This window comes from Pseudonaja textilis, chromosome 14 (assembly GCF_049901715.1).
Source record: "Pseudonaja textilis isolate UNSWEBS1 chromosome 14, rPseTex1.2, whole genome shotgun sequence".
In the NCBI taxonomy this organism is placed as follows: Eukaryota; Metazoa; Chordata; class Lepidosauria; order Squamata; family Elapidae; genus Pseudonaja; species Pseudonaja textilis.
In genome coordinates this window covers 10,485,001-10,505,950 of record NC_142003.1, presented here as the reverse complement: position 1 = coordinate 10,505,950, position 20,950 = coordinate 10,485,001, and the positions used below count along the sequence as shown (strand labels likewise).

Below are 20,950 nucleotides of genomic sequence, written 5' to 3'. Positions count from 1 at the left end.
CTATTCTATTCTATTCTATTCTATTCTATTCTATTCCATATTCTGTTCCGTTCCGTTCCGTTCCATTCCATTCCATTCCATTCTATTCTATTCCATATTCTATTCTATTCCATATTCTATTCTATTCTATTCCATATTCTATTCCATATTCTATTCTATTCTATTCCATATTCTATTCCATATTCTATTCTATTCTACTCAATTCCATATTCTATTCTATTCTATTCTATTCTATTCTATTCTATTCTATTCTATTCTATTCCTATGCTATGCTATTAGACAGCCATTTGCTTGAAATGGTCTGGCATTCGCTGCCTAAGCAGGGGGTTGGACTAGAAGACCTCCAAGACCCCTTCCAACAACTCTGTTGTTGTTCTGTGGTCTCCGCAGGGCATTCAGCCAGGAGGGCCCGATCCTTAAACGCATGTTGGCCGCGATGGGCCTCGTGTTCCTTTTTGGGGAAGGGGCGCTCTCCACGCTTCCCAGCCTGCCCACCTTTCCAGGAAGGGTGCCAGGCGGCAGAGGTGCGCCGGCGGGTTTTCTCCCTAGGGGTCGCCGGCAATGCCAGTCTCTGACAACGGGTGGGGGGAGAAGCCCCCGTTTCAGCCTCGCCCAGCAAAGCTTCGCCTTCGCTTTTCGCGGCTGCGGTGGCCCGAAGGGACCGGCCGCCGGAGCGGCTCTTGGAGAAGCCGGTTCGAAGGTGAGGAGAGCCGGGGAGGGAAGGAAGAAGGGCGGCGGCTGTGCCGAGGAAATCCGAGAAAGGGATGCGGGCGGGGGAGGCGGTTTCCCTGCTGGTGTGCTGGACTACACTGCCCATCATCCCCTGCAGGAAAGAGGGGACCGGGAGCGGGGGGGTCATGCACCAAGGAAGATTCCCTCCGAACGAAGGGAAAAAGATTTAGACGGGCAGGGGAAGAGAAGAGGATCTCCAGGGCAGCCGCGGCAAGAGAGGTATTGCATTCCCACGACTCGCTTCTCTGGGGTTAACTGCGGTTTCCGCTGGCGGGAATTTCAGCGCCTTATTCAACTCCCGAGTCAAGGTTCGCCGGACTCGGGAGACTTCTGTCCACTGGGGCGACGTCGACCGCGGCTGTAACCCGTGGCCAGCCTTGTTATTTCGCGTGCGTCGTGAGAATCCACCCGAATTTCTTGCCCTAAAGGGGGGAAAGGGGGAACGGCGGGTGAGGAAGCGTGCAGTTGGTCTTCAGCAGCTCGGGAAGGATCGACTAAGTGAGCAGGACCCCGGAGCGGTAAGGGGACCCGGTTCTTTGGAGAAAGTTGAGTGGTTTCTCCCCCAGCCCGGAGGGCGCCCACCTGCTCTGCCAGGGAGGAAGGGCCGGGAGGGAATCGGAGAGGAAGAAAAACCACGAGGAGGAGGAGGAGGAGGAACAACTCCCCGGCCCCGGCGTACCTTTTGAGGCCACCTGGTGCCTTTTTGTTCGCTGCCAGATAAGCCCGAACAGGAAGGCGGGGAAGGGTGAAGCAACCCGGGATAATCGCGGTCCACGCAGCAACCCGAGAGAGATCAACCCATGGGACAGAAGTTGCCTTCGGAAGTTGTGGGAGCTTCATCCCTGGAGGCTTTCAAGAAGAGATTGGATCGCCATCTTGTCAAAAACGGCGTAGGGTCTCCTGCTCGGGCAGGGGGGTTGGACTAGATGACCTACAAGGTCCCTTCCAAGGCTTGTTAATCTGTAATCTGTAAAATCGCAGATTTTTCCCTCTGTGAAAGGGAGCCAAATGGGCAAATTCTCTCCTCTTGAGTCTTCCGGAGATTTGGAAGCGGCTTTGTCCTGTGTGGGCGAGGCTACCAAGAGCTCTGTAGGTGAGGAGGGGGTCAAGCTATTTTCCAAGGCACCCAAAGGCCAGAGAAGGGATAATGGATGGAAACTAATAAAGGAGAGGTTCCACATAGAAATAAGGAGGAATTTTCTGACAGTGAGAACAATCAACCCATGGAACAGAAGTTGCCTTCGGAAGTTGTGGGAGCTTCATCCCTGGAAGCTTTGAAGAAGAGTCTGGACTGCTATCTGTCAGAAATGGTGTAGGGTCTCCTGCTTCAGCAGGGGTTTGGGCTAGAATAGATGACCTACAAGGTCCCTTCCAATTCTGTTAACCTGTATCCCGCCCCAAGGTATTTCTTACTTCCCAGTCCCTCATCTCTCCAAATTGCTTTCAAGTTTCCAGTTCTGGGTGTACTACAGGGGAAAAATCCACTGAATACCATAGATATTCAGGCTTGAGGTCTTCCAGAAGTCTTGATCTGGATGTCCTATGGTCACAGTGGCACAGTGGTTAAAGTGCAGTACTGCAGGCTACTTTCGGCTGCCTGCCGGTTGCCTGCAATTAGGCAGTTCGAATCCCACCAGGCTCAAGGTTGTCTCAGCCTTCCATCCTTCCGAGGTGGGTCAAATGAGGACCCAGATTGTTGGGGGCAAGAGGCTGACACTGTAAATGGCTCAGAGAGGGCTAGAAAGCACTATGAAGTGGTATATAAGTCTAAGGGCTATTGCCCTTCCTTCCTTCCTTCCTTCCTTCCTTCCTTCCTTCCTTCCTTCCTTCCTTCCATCCTTCCTTCCCGGTGGTTAAAATGCAGAACTGCAGGCTAACTCGGCCATCTGCCAGCAGTTTGATCCTGACTGATTCAAGGTTGACTCAGCCTTCCATCCTTCCGAGGTGGGTCAAATGAGGACCCAGATTGTTGGGGGCAAGCGGCTGACTCTGTAAACCGCTTAGAGAGGGCTGGAAAGCACTATAAAGTAGTATATCTAAGGGCTATTGCCCTTCCTTCCTTCCTTCCTTCCTTCCTTCCTTCCTTCCTTCCTTCCTTCCTTCCTTCCTTCCTTCCTTCCTTCTTTCCTTCCTTCCCAGTGGTTAGAATGCAGAACTGCAGGCTAACTTGGCCAGCTGCCAGCAGTTTAATCCTGACTGATTCAAGGTTGACTCAGCCTTCCATCCTTCCGAGGTGGGTCAAATGAGGACCCAGATTGTTGGGGGCAAGCGGCTGACTCTGTAAACCGCTTAGAGAGGGCTCTAAAGCGTTGTATATAAGTGCTACTGCTATTACTATTCAGCATGGCTGGGATTTAGAGGGATTGCGTGAGGACTCAGCTAAGGAGCACCATAGGCTTTGGAATCAGCTGAGGACGCTGAGCTCAAATCTTTCTCTGCCTGCCTTTGAGGGAAGTATTGTTACTCCAGCAAAAGATACTCCGTCTTGACAGTTGCACTTCCTTAAACCTTGAGATTATGCGGGAACGAGACTATTGGAGTTTTTCTTTTTAAAGGAACAGGCACCCATCTTTGAAAATCATTTGGCTTGAAATGGGGCTGACGCTTGGTGATTTGCTGAAGGGCTAGGATTTGGGTTGTGGGAAGGAGTGGAGCCTTTAAGCGTGGATGCTTTCGTTTCTCAGTCGCACAGTTTAGCCGGATTTTCTGAACAAGCAGTTGCACGAAAGGCCTGGCGCTGAACTACTCGGCGAAGGAAAGCTTGAGTTACCTGGATGGGGGATGGTCACTGGTTTGACTTTCCTGACCTCTCTGTGATCGTCATCACTGGCAGGGGAATGGATTTGGCACAGAATACAAGAGCTGAAGTGATCCTTTGCGATCTTGAGACCACCATTTCCAGCGTTCTTAGCTCAACCACTGACTTTTAAACCAGGGGTCTCCAACCTTGGCAACTTTAAGCCTGGTGGACTTCAACTCCCAGAATTCTGGGAGTTGCACTCCGCCAGGCTTGAAATGAAACTGGCTGAGGAATTCTGGGAGTTGAAGTCCTCCAGGCTTGAAATAAAACTGGCTGAGGAATTCTGGGAGTTGAAGTCCTCCAGGCTTGAAGTAAAGCTGGCTGAGGAATTCTGGGAGTTGAAGTCTGTCAGGCTTAAAGTAAGGCTGGCTGGGGAATTCTGGGAGTTGAAGTCCTCCAGGCTTAAAGTAAAGCTGGCTGGGGAATTCTGGGAGTTGAAGTCCTCCAGGCTTAAAGTAAAGCTGGCTGGGGAATCCTGGGAGTTGAAGTCCTCCAGGCTTGAAGTAAAGCTGGCTGGGGAATCCTGGGAGTTGAAGTCCTCCAGGCTTGAAGTAAAGCTGGCTGGGGAATCCTGGAAGTCCTCCAGGCTTGAAGTAAAGCTGGCTGGGGAATCCTGGGAGTTGAAGTCCTCCAGGCTTGAAGTAAAGCTGGCTGGGGAATTCTGGGAGTTGAAGTCCTCCAGGCTTAAAGTAAAGCTGGCTGGGGAATTCTGGGAGTTGAAGTCCTCCAGGCTTAAAGTAAAACTGGATGCAGAATTCTGGGAGTTGAAGTCTTTCAGGCTTAAAGTTGCCAAGGTTGGAGACCTCTGTTTTAAACCTAACAGAGCACTGGAGAAGTTGAATGGATCTGCCTTTTGTCTCCACCCTCATCTGATTTTGCTCTCTGAGACTTATCAGGGGTTCTGCAAAGCCACTCACCCATCCCCCGTGCCCCGTTTACTTTTGACTCTGCGGGGTTATGCTCACACATGGCGCAAAGCTTTCCCCATGTTGTGCAAACGGAGACAATGGAAACGATTGAGAAAACCCTGGCTCCTGTTAACTACAGGTCAGCGTTGTGCAAATACAGCCAGTAACTCCTCAGTTTGGCGTCCCTGGAGACATAAAAATGTCCTTTGGTCATTCATCCAGAAAAACAAGAGAGTTTTTTTGCACATGACGAGTCTGATTGGGCACCAATCCTGCTCTGGTTGTCTGTGGCTCTGATAGTTTGTTGCCGGCTGAACTTCTTGCCTGAATCTAGATATTGTCATTACCCTGGTAAAGTATATATGTGCCTGCTGTGCTAAGGATGGGCCCCACAATCCTTTCTTAAACAACTCACAGCTCCGTGTGATGCACAAATCAGATTTAGAACCACACACGATCCTGGCAGCATCCTTGCTTATTGGGGGTTGGTGGGATGTCTTAAAGTTGAAGCCGTCCAGCTGCCTTTCAAATTCCTCCCCTGCCCCCCTTCTTCCCAGGAGAATGAATAATTCAATTCCCCCCGGACACCAGGGTGAAAATTTGAGGCTACTTGATAAAACATTCCAGAGGCACACACACACAAAAAGACTTTATTCTGTGAGGAAAAGCTGGAGGGAGTGACTTAAGTTTAGTGAGTTGATTGGAGTTAGGGTAGATTTTTATCCATCTGATTTATGTCATTCAATGAAAGTTTTAATGTAAGTTTTGTGTTTAAACGTGGCTTTGAAAATGTGTTCTTTTCCTTCATATATAATGCTTGAGTAATTCCTAAAGCTAGTAAAATATTGAAATGAATGTGAAAGTATTAAAGTTTTTAAAAAATTAAGACTTCAAGAATATTTATATTCCTAACATAGGTACTTTCAAATTCACTTTCAATAATATTTTACAAGCTTCAGGGAAGGTAGATAGGTAGGTAGGTACGTAAATAGGTAGGTAGGTAGGCAGATAGGTAGGTAGGTAGGTAGGTAGATGATAGATAGAAGATAGGTAGATAGATAGATAGATAGATAGATAGATAGATAGATAGATAGATAGATGATAGATTGATTATAGATAGGTAGGTAGGTAGATGATAGATAGATGATAGGTAGATAGATAGATAGATAGATAGATAGATAGATAGATAGATAGATAGATGGATAGAGATACAGATACAGATAGTGTATGTGTGTGTGTGTGTGTGTGTGTGTGTGTGTGTGTTACTTATCACCTGTTGCTTTGCTCTTTTGTGGATTTTTACAAGCTGGAAACAGATCTGAACAAGCAGTGGAAAAACACAGGAGACTCACAAATGGAAGATATTGTTATCTGACTAAGCTTTTAAGGTTGCTCCCAGGGACTCGGAGTTTGCTCTCTGTGTTCAAAGGCTCTTCTCGATTCAAGAAGCTGAAAAGCAAACGCTGTCCCTCGTTATTTTTCCAGAAAGAGTTACTTCATTTTCCTCCCTTTCTTAAAGTACCCAGGAAAGGAACCACCTGACTCATTTTTTCTAATGAGAGGACTGCACCTTTGAATTTTGGGCACACGTTCAGAGCTTCCTAGGAAGCCGTCTCAAAGGGCCATGTTGGAGCATGCGCAGAGAACTTGGTGTTCATGCTCCAAAGCTGTGGTAGTGGAGAAAGCTTCTACTAGCTACCTGCTTATGGAGACTCTCCGTCATCCAGGTTGTAGTTGTTCCAAAGGTGGTTTTAGAAGAGGCAACTGGACTTTGTTTTTTTCTTTTAAAGATGTTTCGCTTCTCATCCAAAAAGCTTCTTCAGCTCTGACTGGATGATGGGGAATGGAAGGATTTATACTCCTTTCAGACAGCTGGTCATTTGCATCCTTTTAGAGGGTCACTGAGACCACTGGGAGGTTTATCTGTGTCCTGAGTGGTGCTCCTGCTTCCTGTAGTCTGCACTTTTTTCCCTCTGGAAATCTATTCCTATTCCCACACCATTCAAAGGGTGTCCAACCCAAATTGTATAGCTAAAAGTCTGTAGAGATTCTCAGTCATCCATGTCATGGTTGTCCCCAAGATTTTTTTTTCAAAAGGCAGCTGAACTTCCTTTGTTTTTCCGTCGAAGACGTTTCGCTTCTCACCCAAGAAGCTTCTTCAGTTCCGACTTCTGCTGAAGCTGAAGAAGCTTCTTGGGTGAGAAGCAAAACGTCTTCAGAGAAAAACAAGAAAGTCCAGTTGCCTCTTGGAAAAAAAAGCACCTTTGGCACTTCTACTAGCTAAGTTAGCCAGGCTCTCTACCTCTCCATGAAGTAATTTTTGCGATGATTCTATTTTTATACTGCACATATTATTTTTATATTTTATTTTTATATTTTTTTTATTTACTATTTTTATACTCCTCAACTTAATGACTGGGACCAGAATTTCCATGACTAAGGAAGGCAGTTGTTAAATAAGTCCTACCTGATTTTTTTTTAAATCTACGATGGTTGCAAATCCAGAATTAAGGAGAAATTTCCTGTCAGTGAGAACAATTAATCAGTGGAATAGCTCGCCTCCAGAAGTTGTGGATGCTCCAACACTGGAAGTTTTAAGAGGAGATTGGACAACCATTTGACTGTAACAGATAAGATCTGGGCAATACATAGGAAGGGGGTTGGACTAGAAGACCTCCAAGGTCCCTTTCAAGACTATTATTATTCTATGTTCTCCATCTGACCCTTCTTCCCACATTGCATTTTTCTCCATCTATTGGTAATCCTCAACTTACAGCCATTTGTTTAATGACCATTTGAAGTTAGAGCAGCACTGGAAAAAAATGACTTAGGACCAATTTTCGCACATTACGACCATTGCAACATCCCTGTGGTCGATCACATGATCCACATTCAAACGCTTAGCAACTGGCATGCACTTATGACGGTTGCAGAGTCCTGGGGTCACTTTTGCGGCCTCCTGACAAGCAGAGCCAATGGGGAAGCCAGATTTGCTTTACAACTGTCTTACCGATTTAACTGCAGGGATTCACTTAGTAACAGTGGCGAGAAAGGCCACAAAGTAAAGACAAAACTCACTCAACCACTGTCTCGCTTAGCTACAGAAACATTGGGCTCCGTTGCAGTCGTAAGTCGAGGGCAACCTACACTGTGACTTCAGCACCCCCATCTCCAACCCCGTGTCAATCGCAAACAATAATTTTGCAGGTTGTTGTCTTTCCCTGCAAACTCTGAATGACGATTTATTTGGTGAACGTGGTTGCATGATTACTTCACATTCCAAAAAAGGGCTGTGAAAATATCTACAGACCCCTCACATGCTGGACATAAACTGTTTCAACTCCTTCCCCCAAAACGAGGCTATAGAGCACTGCACACCAGAACAACTAGACACAAGGACAGTTTTTCCCCGAAAGCCATCACTCTGCTAAACAAATAATTCCCTCAACACTGTCTAACTATTTACAAAGTCTGCACTACTATTACTATTAATCTTCTCATCACTCCTTATCACTCACCCCTTCCCACTTGTGACTGTATGATTGTAATTTTGTCGCTTGTATCCTTACGATTTATATTGACTGTTTCCTAGTATGTTTTGATTGCTTATTGTACCCTATGACTATCATTAAGTGTCATTACCTTATGATTCTTGACTCTTGATGAACGTATCTTTTCTTTTATGTACACTGAGAGCATTTGCACCAAGACAAATTCCTTGTGTGTCCAATCACATTTGGCCAAAAAATAATTCTAATCTAATCTAATCCATGCTTAGCAGGAGCTGTTTTTTTTAAAATAATGAATTTTATTGAATAAACATTAAAAACAATTGAACACAGAGCAACTTTCTTGCCCATCATTTTGGCCGTACAAGCTATATTATAGAGATACACATAACAGTTAATTTCCTTTTTCCCTTATGTTATTGGTATAGTACTAGCTGCATATTATTTCTATTTACATTTATCTCCATTTATCTACAATTATATACATATTTACAACCATATTTTATACTCATGCATCCGTATCATCTCGTATTTATCCATTATATGCCATTCTCTTTGGTTTACGAAACGTTAGCTTTCACTCCTATAAAGCATCAACCCTTTCTTTCTTTTTCCTTGATCTAGCCATTGATACATTTTACTCCAGACTTCATAATACTCTGTCTCACGCTTAGGGGGAGCTTATATTCCATTTTAGTTGGGCTTTTTTTAAAACAAATATTCCATCTTTCCTTTAAACAGTGTGTCATCTGGGTTCAAATATCTTGTGCAATAGTATTTCTGGTTAATACAATTTCCTTACCATAATAACTATTAGTACATTCTTATTTTAAACTACTATACATGATATATCTTATCGTTGTAACCATCCCCTTCTTAACTCCTTCCCCTCTATATTTGTATATGTTCTATGTATTTATATTCTATGTTCATATATTTAATTTCTAATCTCCGTTTTTCTTTTCCAACCATTGATAAAATAATTCCCATATCATACAATATTCAGTTTGTTCTTTTTCTTTAATTGCCAGTGTTAATCTATTCATTTCTGCACATTCTAATATTTTCCTGATCACATTCTCTTCTGTCAGAATCTTTTCACTTTTCCAGTTTTGAGCAAATACTATTCTAGCTGCAGTTAATATAGGAATGGTTAAGTATGTCTTTTCCTTGCTATAACTTTCAGGTATCATCCCTAACAAAAATACTTCAGGTTTTAAGTCTATATGTTGCTTTATCATCTTTTCCAACCACGTATGTATTTTTGTCCAATATCTCTTGGCTTCTACACATGTCCACCACATGTGGTAATATGTTCCGGGTATCTGGTGGCATTTCCAACACTTAGCTGGTTTATCTTTGAACATCTTTGCCAGTCTTGCCAGCGCAAGATGCCATCTATATAAAACATCTTATATAAGTTTTCTTTATATGCTGTCGACATTGTTAATTTATCATTTCTACCCCAGGTTGATAAAGCAGGCTGATATCCCCCTTTTTAAAAAAAAACAACCCAGAGAGCTCCTGCTGGGCTTTGCATCTTGCTGGTGGCAACTTGTTAATTTGCTTTCAGATCTTTGAAAGTTTTTTTTCCAAAACAGGATCTTCTTCCAACGATGATATTCAGCCAAATTCCTCTTGGCTGTAGTTTTAACTCAGGCAGCTAATTGTTAAACATTAAGGAGAGCTTTCTTATCTCCCTGGAAGGCTATTTGAGTTGTGTGGCTTTGCAGCCGTATTATAAATAAAAGGTTGGACTGAATTTGCCTGTGGTTTTGCTAGCTGTCTGTGTGCTTGGAAAAAGGAGTGGGTGGGAAAAACTCCTATTTGCCCCAGGGTGAGCTGGGCTGTGTTATTTACACACTACATAAGTACACCACAGTGGCCTCTCAAAGAAGAGCTGCGGTTGATAATGTAAAAAGCATGCAAGCTAATCCCATTGGGAAGATTTATCCCTGCAGAAAAAGGAGAGCTCGGCTGCTTTGAGGTTGGTGTTGCTTCTGAGAGGTGAGTTTCCCATGAAGCATGGCTCCATAAGAGCTTCTTTACATCCGTGTTTCACAAAGTGGGCAACTTTTAAGGATGTGTGGACTTCAGTTCCCAGAATTCTGAGAGTTGGAGTCAACAAGTCTTACGGTTGCCAAGGTTGGGAAACACTGATGTAGAGCATTTAGAATGAGTGCATAAAATAAAACAGGGTAGATATATGTGAAAGAGATAAATTAATTGATTAGGAAAGTAGGGAAGGAAGGAAGGGGGGGGAGGGAGGGAGAAAAGTAAGGAGAGGAATGGAAAGGAAAAGAAAAGAAAAGAAAAGAGAAAAGAAAAGAAAAGAAGGAGATGGGAATGAGAATCAGGGAAGGAAGGAAGATGGGACTAAAAAGGAGGGAAGGAAGGAAGAAGAGGAAGGGAGAAAAGGGAGGAAGGAAGGATTCTGGAAGGAAGGAGAGGAAGAAAGGAAGGAAGGGAGAAAGAAAAAGAAAGAAAGAAAGAAAGAAAGAAAGAAAGAAAGATGGGAATGAGAAGGAAGGAAGGAAGGAAGGAAGGAAGGAAGGAAGGAAGGAAGGAAGGAAATAGAGGAGGGGAGAAAAGGAAGGAAAGGATGGATTCTGGAATTTGAAGTCCCAGAAAGTTGCCATGGTTGGAAATATTGCTCTAAATGTAGATAATATTTGGTGGATTGTAATGTGATTGTTGCAATGAGCTACACAAAATGTTTGGAGGATGTTTTGCAGCTCAGTTAAGCTCAATTGGCTTAATTGGGGCAAGTTTGCTCTTGCAATCAGCCTACCCTGCAAGATGGTTCACAGGAAGCTTGAGAGGATGTGGAAACCGGGGTTCTATGTGATGTGAAAATTACAGTTTCAACAAATTGCTGTCAGGGCACAGAAAGTTCTGTCAAAGAAATGCCCATGGAGAGGCTCAGGTTTATGGCTTTTATTTGCAAAACTGGTACATGTTTAATTATCTGGTAAGAATAAGAATAGAGAACAGAATAATACAGAATAATATAAAACAGGACAAAATAGAACAGAATAATATAAACTAGATAGAATGCAGAATACAGAACAGAATAATATAGAACAGAATAGACTAAAACAGAACACAACACAATACAAATACAATACAAATGCAAACCTTTATTGGCCAAGAATGATTAAATACACAAGGAATTTGTCTCCCGGTGCAGAAGCTTTCAATATATATGCAAATATGTCAACAAGGATTCTTTCACAAGGTTGTTTCACAAAAGAACATCCCAAAAGAGGTTGAACTAGATCAGAGGCCTTGATGGCTGGTAGGTGACCAGCGTAACTCACCAAAAGTTCTGGCCATAGCAAGAAAGCTTTCGGTGTCGTTGATAATAGCTGGTCGAGAGGCAATGCACTCTGGTGCTCAGTGCTGCTCTGACAGCAGGCAAGCCAAGAGAGATGGTCGCTTGGCTACAAAATCCAGCAGGGTCACCTTGGGCCGGGTGTGCTCAGCTTAAGTTATCTTGCCGATCAGAAACCAGGCCAGGTAAGCAGCCAGGGAATGGTTCGGCCTGCAGTGTGCTTCTTGGAGAGAGAAAGGAGCAGAGGGAAAAAGAAGGGATGAAGAAGCAATGCTTTTGACATAGGGAAGCTGTTTTTGAGGTACGTTACCGGTGCAGGTGTGAACAAACCTCAGTTGCGTAGTCTGGAATACTCTACCTGACTCTGTTTTTTTCCCCAAACCCCAAAAACTTTAACCTTAGACTGTCTACTATTGACCTCACCCCTTTCCTATGGGGTCTGTAGGGGGCGTGCATAAGCGCACCAAAACATGCCTACCGTCCCTATCCTATTGTTTCTTTTTCATTCATATACTTTTCATGTATTCATAACCATGCTTATACTTATACTTGTTATATAATACTCGCTTGACAAATAAATAAATAAATAAATAAATAAAGTAGATCTGCATTCAAGAGGGTTTAGTTAGTGGTGTGTTTCTCAAATCTGGATGCTTTAAGGTGAGTGGATGTCAACTTGCAGGATTTCCCAGCCAGCAAGCTGGGAGCTGAATTCCATCCACCTAAAAGTGGCCAAGTTTGAGAAGTGCTGGTTTAATGCATCTGTGGAAGGAAAGAAATTGTGGAATGGCATTCTGTGGATCAGACAGAGGAATAGCTTGAACCCTGGTTCTCTTCTGCTTTGCTATAGCTCCTTGGGATTAAATTATAGCTAACTTGGAATATCAGTTCCTTGTATGCTTGCTTGCTTGCTCCTTCTCTGTTTCCTTTCTTCCCTTTCCTTCCTTTGTTCCTTCTTTCTCTCTTTCTCTCCTCTCCTTCTCTCTCTTTCTCCTTCCTTCATCTTCCTTCCTTCCTTCAGCTTCCGTCCTTCCTTCTCACTCTCTTTCTCCACTTCTGTCCTCTCTCTCTTTCTCCTTCCTTCCTTTATCTTCCTTCCTTCCTTCATCCTTCCATCCTTCCTTTTCCTTCCTTCCTTCCTCCCTCCCTCTCTCTGTCTCTCTTTCCCTGCCTTTATTATGTTTATAAACAACCCAAGGCATAATCTTCTCCAGGCCTTCCCAAACAACGTTCTGAGTTTCTACCACCTTCCTCCATTTTATAGCCTAGGATGAAAAATTAGGTGGAAGATGGATGTTGTGCTTTGTTATCAGTCAGCTTTCCCCCACCCCCCTTTTGAAAAAAGAAAAAAGAAGCAGAATCTTGGAAATATAATTCCACTAAATGAATCATCGCACGTGGAGGTGTCTTAATTTAGTCTGAGAACAGGCAGCAGAATTCAAGCTTACCTCGAAGGTGAAGTTCTCCATTCCAGAAGATTCTCAGGCTCCTGTTGGTAGGAATGATCTGTAATCCAGAAAGAGGCACAAGAGAGAGTTTTCCTATATTGGGAAAATAGCCCGAATCCTGGCCTTGGGAAGTGATTTGGGGACACCAGCTTCTCTCCTGCAGCTTTCCAGAGATCTGGTAAGTTTCAGCCTGTAACTTGGAATTTGTCACTAAGCCTCCTGCAGCGTTAGTCTCCAGAACATCCATTTCTGCTTTCCTCGTTAACTGCCTCACACTTTTATGTTGAGGTCTGGAGGAACGTGGGGATTGAGCAAAAGAAGAGAAGAAGCTTTAGAAAACGGTGCACACACAAAAAAAAATCAGGCAGAGAATCCGCTCTTCTGCAAAAAAAAAAGCAACCAACATTATTAGGGACTGGAGGCTAAAACATATCATGCACGGTTGCAGGAACTGGACGTAGCTAGTCTATCGAAGAGAAGGACCAGAGGAGACAGGATAACAGTCTTTCAGTAGTTGAGGGGCTGCCACAGAAAGGAGGGGGTCTACCTATTTTCCAAGGGACCTGAAGGCCAGATAAGGAACAATGGATGGAAACTGATCAAGGAAAGAATAAGGAGGAATAAGGAGGAATTTCCTAACAGTGAGAGCAATCAACCCATGGAACAGAAGTTGCCTTCAGATGTTGTGGGAGCTTCATCCCTGGAGGCTTTCCAGAAGAGACCGGACTGCCATCTGTCAGAAATGGTGTAGGATCACATGTTTGGGTGGGGGGTTGGACTAGATGACCTACAAGGTCCCTTCCCTGAGCAAGGACAAAGATTGGGATGGCCTTCTCTATGCCTTTTTGGTCCAACAGCTGCTCCTCCCCTGACTTAAGAGATCAGGAGGCTGGTCACCTCACAAAGGCTCCCCAAGCAACCCATCATGGTCATGAGCCGAGCCATGGTTGGAGCAAGAGGGAGAGGAATCTGTTGGAAGACTTGACCAGTTGTAGCTTGGAGCTTGCCAGATGTGCACCAGAGTTGGTCTTTGAGTTGTTCTAAAGTCTTGTTCTCTTCCCCAACCTCTGGTGGGGAATTCCTGTTTCCCTACAGGATGATGTTTTCCTTGAGGAATCTCAGGGGGCCGCTGGGTTGGTGACAAGTCCCCATTTCCACCGGAAGAGAAGAAGCCACCCCAAACCTCGAAGCAGCAATGCTGGTAAAAGAATACCGGATTTGTATGCCTCTCACCACTGAAGAGGTAAGGTTGGACTCCTGGAACTGTGGGGAAGGAATGGAGAGGCTTTTTATTTAGCCATTGGAGCCTTTACCCAACTGGAAGCTTCCTTGCTAGCTTTTTGCAGGATATTTATGGGCTGGAGGAGTTGGAGCCTGGGGGGATCAAAAGTTTGGAGGTAGACTACATGAGTTGCTAGAGACTGGAGACTACAGAACAGGGTTGCTCAATCTTGGAAAACTGGAAGATCTGTGGACTTTACCTTCCAGAATTCCTCAGCCAGCAAGGGGAGAATTAATTGCTTGCTGAAGAATTCAGCTGCTGGCTAGAATTGTTGGCTGGAGAATTCTGGGAGTTGGCCCACATATCTTCAAGTTCCCAAGGTTGAGAAACACTGCTATAGAAGAAGGAAGGAAAGTGGCTGGGATGGGCACCCTCCCCAGTTTTCTAAATTAGGGGCCAAAACTTTCAGGGCATCATGAGGGCTCCTACCTTCACTCTTTGAGAGCCATGTTTCTCAACTTCAGCAATTTTTAAAAGATGTGAACTTCAGCTCCGGAATTTCCCAGTCAACATGCCAGCTGGAGAATTCTGAGAGTTGAAATCCATGCCTCTTAATGTTGCCTGGGGAATTCTGGGAGTTGAAGTCCACACTTCTTAAAATTGGTTGAATAACCCCCGGAGTCAGTCCAGACCTCTTGAAGTTGGCTGGAGAATTCTGGAAGTTGAAGTCTATCTCAGTTAAGATTCTTGTGGTTGAGAAACACGATTTAGAGGTAGGAAGGCCAACAGTGTAAATCCTAAACTAAGAGTGTACATAAATATATTTAAGATACCCATCCATCCCTGGCTTTGAAACCTTTAGTTCAGCCTTGGTTGGTGTTCCAACTGCTCTCCCTTGCTTATTCCTTTCCAGATGTTAAGCACAGGTACCAAAAGTAGTTAAATGTGAAAGGAGCTTAGCAGAAACAGCCTGGTGGTCAGAATAAGCTGCACGATGTGCTGGAGGTGGATGGGATGAAAGAAGAACTGCAGCATGATGGAAGATCGATCATCTAGATAGAGAGATGGACAGCATATAAATTTAATAAATAAATGAAAAGGTTATCTGGTGGCAGAGGACAATATAAATAGGTAGATAGCTATGCTGGTAAATAATCTGTGAGATTTTTTTAAAAATCTGTCTATCCCTCTAAGAACTCTCTCTCTCTTACACACACACACACACACACACACACACACACACACACACACACTACTGAGCTAAAATAGAACATATAAGATAATTTGATAAGTTCCTTCTTAAAATGCAGTGCTCATAGCAAAAAAAAAAAAGTCTGGATAACCTGTTTCAAGAGTCTTCCTCAATATATTCTGCATTTCGATTTCATCACCTACCTAGCTTCTTATTTGGAATTATTTTGGAAGTGGGCTCCCTCTTTAAAGGTAAACAAAAGGGACACATGAAAAGTAAGCTAGAAAGAGTATTGACAGCTTTGATGTTGAAGAAGATGCCCGAGAAGAGCACGGACAGCCAAGAAGACAAATCAATGGACCCTTGAACCAAAGCAACCCGGAGTTTTCACTCCAGGCCTTAACAACCAGCCTCAAATGATCCTCCCTGGGATACATTAAACGAAGAGCCGACTCTCTGGGAAAAGTTCCACTGCTGGGAAAGATGGAAGGAAAGAGAAGAAAAGGAGGGCCAGTAGCAAGAAGATGGACTCCATGATCCTGGGGATGGGAGCATCATTGGAAGATGTGAAGTCCTTTCTAGCCCTGTGATTTTATGTTCTCAAAATAAATTTCCTGACGCTCAGAACAATTAATGACTGGAACAGCTTGCCTTTAAGAAGTTGCAGATGCTCCATCACTGGAAGTTTTTTTTAAAAAAAAAACTTTATTAGTGAAACAAAAGGAAAAAAACATTTAAAAAACAATGAACGTGGTGCATACATCCTGACATACGTATTTGTCTTACATCACCAAATAACACATATAACAATAATACAAATTTACATATCTATATCTATATCTCTCTATCTCTATCTCTATATCTATCTGTCTGTCTATCTATCTATATCTATATCTATATATCTATCTCTATCTATCTATCTATATCTATATATCTTTATATCTATATCTATATCTATCTATCTATCTATCTCTATATCTCTATATATCTATATGTATATCTATATCTACCTATATTATATAAACTTTAGTCATCTTTAATACACTTATTCCTTTCTTTTTTTTCAATCAGTGGTAAAACTTCTCTCAAATTTTGTAATAGTCAGATTCAGTCTTATTTTTTTAATTCATGAGTTATTCTATACATTTCAGCGCACGTCCAAATTTTCCTGAGTATTTCCATCTTGTCTGGTATTTCATTACCTTTCCTTCTTTGGGCAAGGGCTAACCTCACAGCAGTGGTGACATGGATTATTAAATATATTACTTCTTTATTGTAATCCCACATTGATTCCCAATAAAAAGATTTCAGGTCTAAATTCTATTTCAATTTTACACATCTCTTGTATCCAGTTTCTAATTTTCAACCAATATGTTTGGGCTTCTTTGCAATTCCATCATGTGATAATATGTTCCAATTTCTTTATTGCATTTCCAACATTTGGGGGATAATTTTTGATACACACTGGAAGTTTTTAAGAGGCTGGACAGTCATTTGTCCAGAATGGTATATATATATATATGGGCCTCCTGCTTGAGCAAGGGGGTTGGACTAGAAGACCTCCAAGGTCCCTTCCAACTCTGTCATTTTCCCAAGGTTGAAATATGGCCTTTTGCAAAAGGAGACGCAAATGTTCGTTATCTGTGCGGCTCTTATTAAGAAACAAGCCTTAATAACAGGCAAGCACTTGGTTCCCCAGTGGCTCCCAAAAAGACGAATGTGTCACACAAGCAGTGAACAGCTTGCACTGAACCAGGTAGAGCCTTTTGTGGAAAACAGTGGCCCCCTAGGCACATTGTGTTCTGATATAATTAGTGGCAGGTTCATATTATTTTCATCTGCATGACAGACTTTGGCGCTTGCCTGCCTAGACACCTGTGATCTTTCAGGGCCCACAGGGCATCGGAAATATGCTTAACTTCATAATGTTTTTAACCGTGAAACAGAGTTGGAAGGGACCTTGGAGGTCTTCTAGTCCAACCCCCTGCTCAAGCAAGAGATCCTATACCAATCCAGACAGGTAGCTGTCCAGTCTCTTCTTAAAAGCCTCCAGTGATGGAACACCCACAACTTCTGGTGGCAAGTTGTCCCACTGATTAATTGTTCTCACTGTCAGGAAATTTCTCCTTCATTCCAGGTTGCTTCTTTCCTTGATTATATTCCATCCATTGCTTCTTCTCCTGCATTCAGGTGCTTTGGAGAATTGGGTTATTATCCCCCCCCACCTTTTGTGACAACCCCTCAAATATTGTTATCATGTCCCGCCTAGTTCTTCTTTTCCTTAAACTAAAGGTAAAAGGTAAAGTTTCCACTCGCACATACGTACTAGTTGTTTCTGCCTCTAGAGGGCGATGCTTATCTCCATTACAAAGCCGAAGAGCCAGCGCTGTCCGGAGACGTCTCCATGGTCATGTGGCCGGCATGACTAAACGTTGAAGGCGCACAGAGGAACGCTGTTCCTTTCCCACCAAAGGGGTCCCTATTCCCACCAAAGGGGTCCCCTATCCCTGCTAGGTTGGCAGAAGCTGGGACAAGTAATGGGAGCTCATTCCATTATGCTGCGCTAAGGATTTGAACCATCGAACCGCCAACCTTTCTGATCGACAAGCTCAGCGTCTTGGCCACTGAGCCACGGTGTCCCTTTTCTTTCCTTAAACTAAACATACCCAATTTCTGCAATCATTCTTCCCATTAACCTCTTTAGGAAGGGGCTTCTTAGCTCAGAAGTTGAGACCCTGTTTTGCGGACTAAAAGGTCTTGTCTTCTGTTTGAGGTTCTCCTGTTAGAAAGCTAGTTCTTGGCAAGAAGAAATGGAGCTTCTGCGATTCGGTGACTCGGGAGGCAAAATACAACAATTGTACAAAGTTCCAGCATTTTGTTCCAGTTCTACAGGTAGTCCTCAACTTAGAACCACAAGGGAACCTGGAATTTCCGTGATAAGTCATTGTGGTCATAAGTCAAGGTACCACGTGACCAGACACAATTTAAATTGTAAATACAAAGAGCCAAATTTTGATCAGGTGATTGAGGGGATGCTTCGATGCTCCCTAAGTGCAAGGACTGGTTCTACGTCACTTGTTCCAATGCTGTTGTAACTTCAGATGGTCACTAAAACATGGTTGTAAGTCAAGGAACTATCTTTAATACAGGGCTGCTTCGTAAAATGTGACTTTTTAATTCCTGACGCATTCTTCTTTTGTCCTCAGCTTCCTGACTCAACGTTTAAGGTGGATTGTGCTGGGAGGGACTCCCAGGAGTAGCAGCCCTGGTGTTACTAGCAGACAAAGAGGGATAGTGACACATTCGCACTTTAGAGAAAGATTGTGATGTTTTGGTACAGAAGGCCAGAAGGTTCAGTTTCCTTCATCAGCTCTTGCAGGATGGGATTACTTTATATTATCTTTGGAAAGTTCCAAGTTACTTAAGGATAGAATCAAGATCATGTGTAGTGTTACTATCACTTTATAATGCCTTGGTAAGATCACACTTGGAATACTGCTGCATTCAGTTTTGGTTGCCGTGATATACAAAAAATGTCGAGACTTTAGAAAGAGTGCAGAGAAGAGCAACCAAGATGATTAGGGCCTGAAGACTAAAACATACAATGAACGGTTGCAGGAACTGGACATGGCTACTCTAGGGAAGAGAAGGACCAGGGGAGACAGGATAGCAGCATTCCAATATTTGAGGGGCTGCCACAGAGAGGAGGGGATCAAGCTATTTCCCAAGGCACCTAAAGGCCAGACAAGGAATAATGGATGGAAACTGATCAAGGAGAGATTCAACCTGGAAATAAGGAGGAATTTTCTGATAGTGAGAACAATCAACCCATGGAACAGAAGTTGCCTTTGGAAGTTGTGGGATCTTCACCCCTGGAAGCTTTCAAGAAGAGACTGGACTGCCATCGGTCAGAAATGGTGTAGGGCCTCCTGCTTGGACAGGGGTTGGACTAGATGACCTACAAGGTCCCTTCCAACTCCAATCTGTTAAAACTGAGCAAGGGCAAAAGGTTGGGGTGGCCTTTTTGGTCCAACAGCTGCTCCTATCCTTGACTTGACAGGTGAGGAGGCTGGTGATCTCACAAGGGCTTCCCTGGCAACCCATCCTGGTCATGAGCCCAACCATGGTTGGAGCAAGAGGGGGAGAAAGCTGCTTGGAGACTTGGCCAGTTGAAGCACCTGAAGGCAAGATAAGAAGTAATGGAGGGACGCCCATTAGAGAGAGATCCAACTCAGAACTCAGGAGCTAGAAAAGAATTGTACCAAAAAAAAAAAAATCCAACCAAAGTACAAAGAGCTTCAAGGATGACTCTGAACCGATCGAACTACTTTGCTTCCTGCAAAGGTTTCATCATCTTGGCCTGGCTTTTATCCCTTATGGGAGAGGCAATCACCTCCCCAGCCTTACTCCCAAGTTGCCCCTTTTGTTTCAGCTGTTCTCGCCCTCTAGCATCTCTGCGCACACACGCACTGGGAACAGGCTCCCCTTGTTCCTCTTCCTCGCTGTTGTCAGACTCCGGAGGCTCCGGAGGCAGCACCCCACTCCCAAATGGCCCTGGCCCCATCTCTGCATCGGACACAAGACCCTCATCCGAGTCCTCCCCAGACTCCCAGACTGGTCCCCGTTCTTCCCCACTGTCCGATTCCGCTGCCGTCTGCACAGACTGCTGGCGAACCACAACAGACATCACCCCAGGACACCTGACACAACTGCTGTCACTTACGGCGGGGTGTGCATGTCATCATTTGAACCTCTTCAGGTGACCGTGGTCTTTGTCAGCACGTTGTACCCCCAGCCTGCTCCAGTCGAGGAAGGCTGCTGATTAACCAGGTGCCATTGGAGTGAGATCTTTTCTTTCCCCCAAAGAAAGCTTGACAATTCCACTGAAGTGCAGATAATACGTCTTCGGTAATTAGCCGGATGACAAGAGCCATCAGGAGAACAATCAAATAATGACTCTACGAGAGTATTGTCACTGCCTGCCCCCTTTCCTGGCTCCCACATTATTTACCGAGCACAAAAAAAAAGCCACATTTTGGGGTTTAAGCGAGGTTGGCTTTTTCAAGGGAGAAGAGTGAGCCCAATAGAGTTTCTATTTTTCTTGGGGAACTTCGGGGAACACAAAGATTGGCTGGCTTTGCCAAAACACCAAGCAGGATTTTTCACAGATACTGAATGTGCCAGAATCGTGTTTCCTTAAAAAGAGGGGCTTGTTTCAGTGTTTCATTTTTGCTTCCCTCCCTGATTTTTGGAATGCTGTATTTTTGGTTTTCTTCCTTGCAATGATTTGCTGAAAGGATAAAGTTAACAGATTAACAGATAATCAGAGTTGGAAGGTACCTTGTAGGTCATCTAGTCTAACCCTCGATCCAAGCAGGAGACCCTACACCATTTCTGACAGATGGCAGTCCAGTCTCTTCTTCAAAGCTCCCAGGGATGAAGCTTCCACAACTTCTGAAGGCAACTTCTGTTTCATCGCTTGATTGTTCTCACTGTCAGAAAATTTCTCCTTATTTCCAGATTGAATCTCTCCTTGATCAGTTCCCATCCATTATCCTTGTCTGGCTTCGAGTGCTTTGGAAAATAGTTTGATCTCTTCCTCCTCTCTTTGGCAGCCCTTCAAATATTGGAAGACGGCTATCATGTCTCCTGTGGTCCTTCTCTTCACTGGACTAGCCAGGCCCAGTTCCTGCAACTGTTCTTCATATGTTTTAGCCTCCAGTCCCCTAATCATCCTGGTTGCTCTTCTCTGCACTTTTTCTAGTCTCTCAACATCTTTTTTATAGTGTGGTGACCAAAACTGGA

At 43.9% G+C, this 20,950-nt stretch overlaps 1 protein-coding gene across 2 annotated transcripts in view; it reads left to right on the top strand.

Moving 5' to 3' along the window:
• The first annotated feature begins 593 nt into the window (after window positions 1–593).
• LOC113438669 (cytoplasmic phosphatidylinositol transfer protein 1-like) overlaps window positions 594–20,950 on the top strand; it is a 56,016-nt gene continuing 35,659 nt past the window's right edge. Inside the window, exons 1-2 of one of the 2 annotated variants that reach the window (XM_087912487.1) lie at window positions 594–700; window positions 13,827–13,974. The gene's annotated coding sequence lies outside the window, so the exon portion shown is untranslated. Of the gene's footprint in view, window positions 701–9,798; window positions 9,957–13,826; window positions 13,975–20,950 lie in introns of those variants that run through there. The other variant, XM_087912489.1, reaches the window with a different exon arrangement.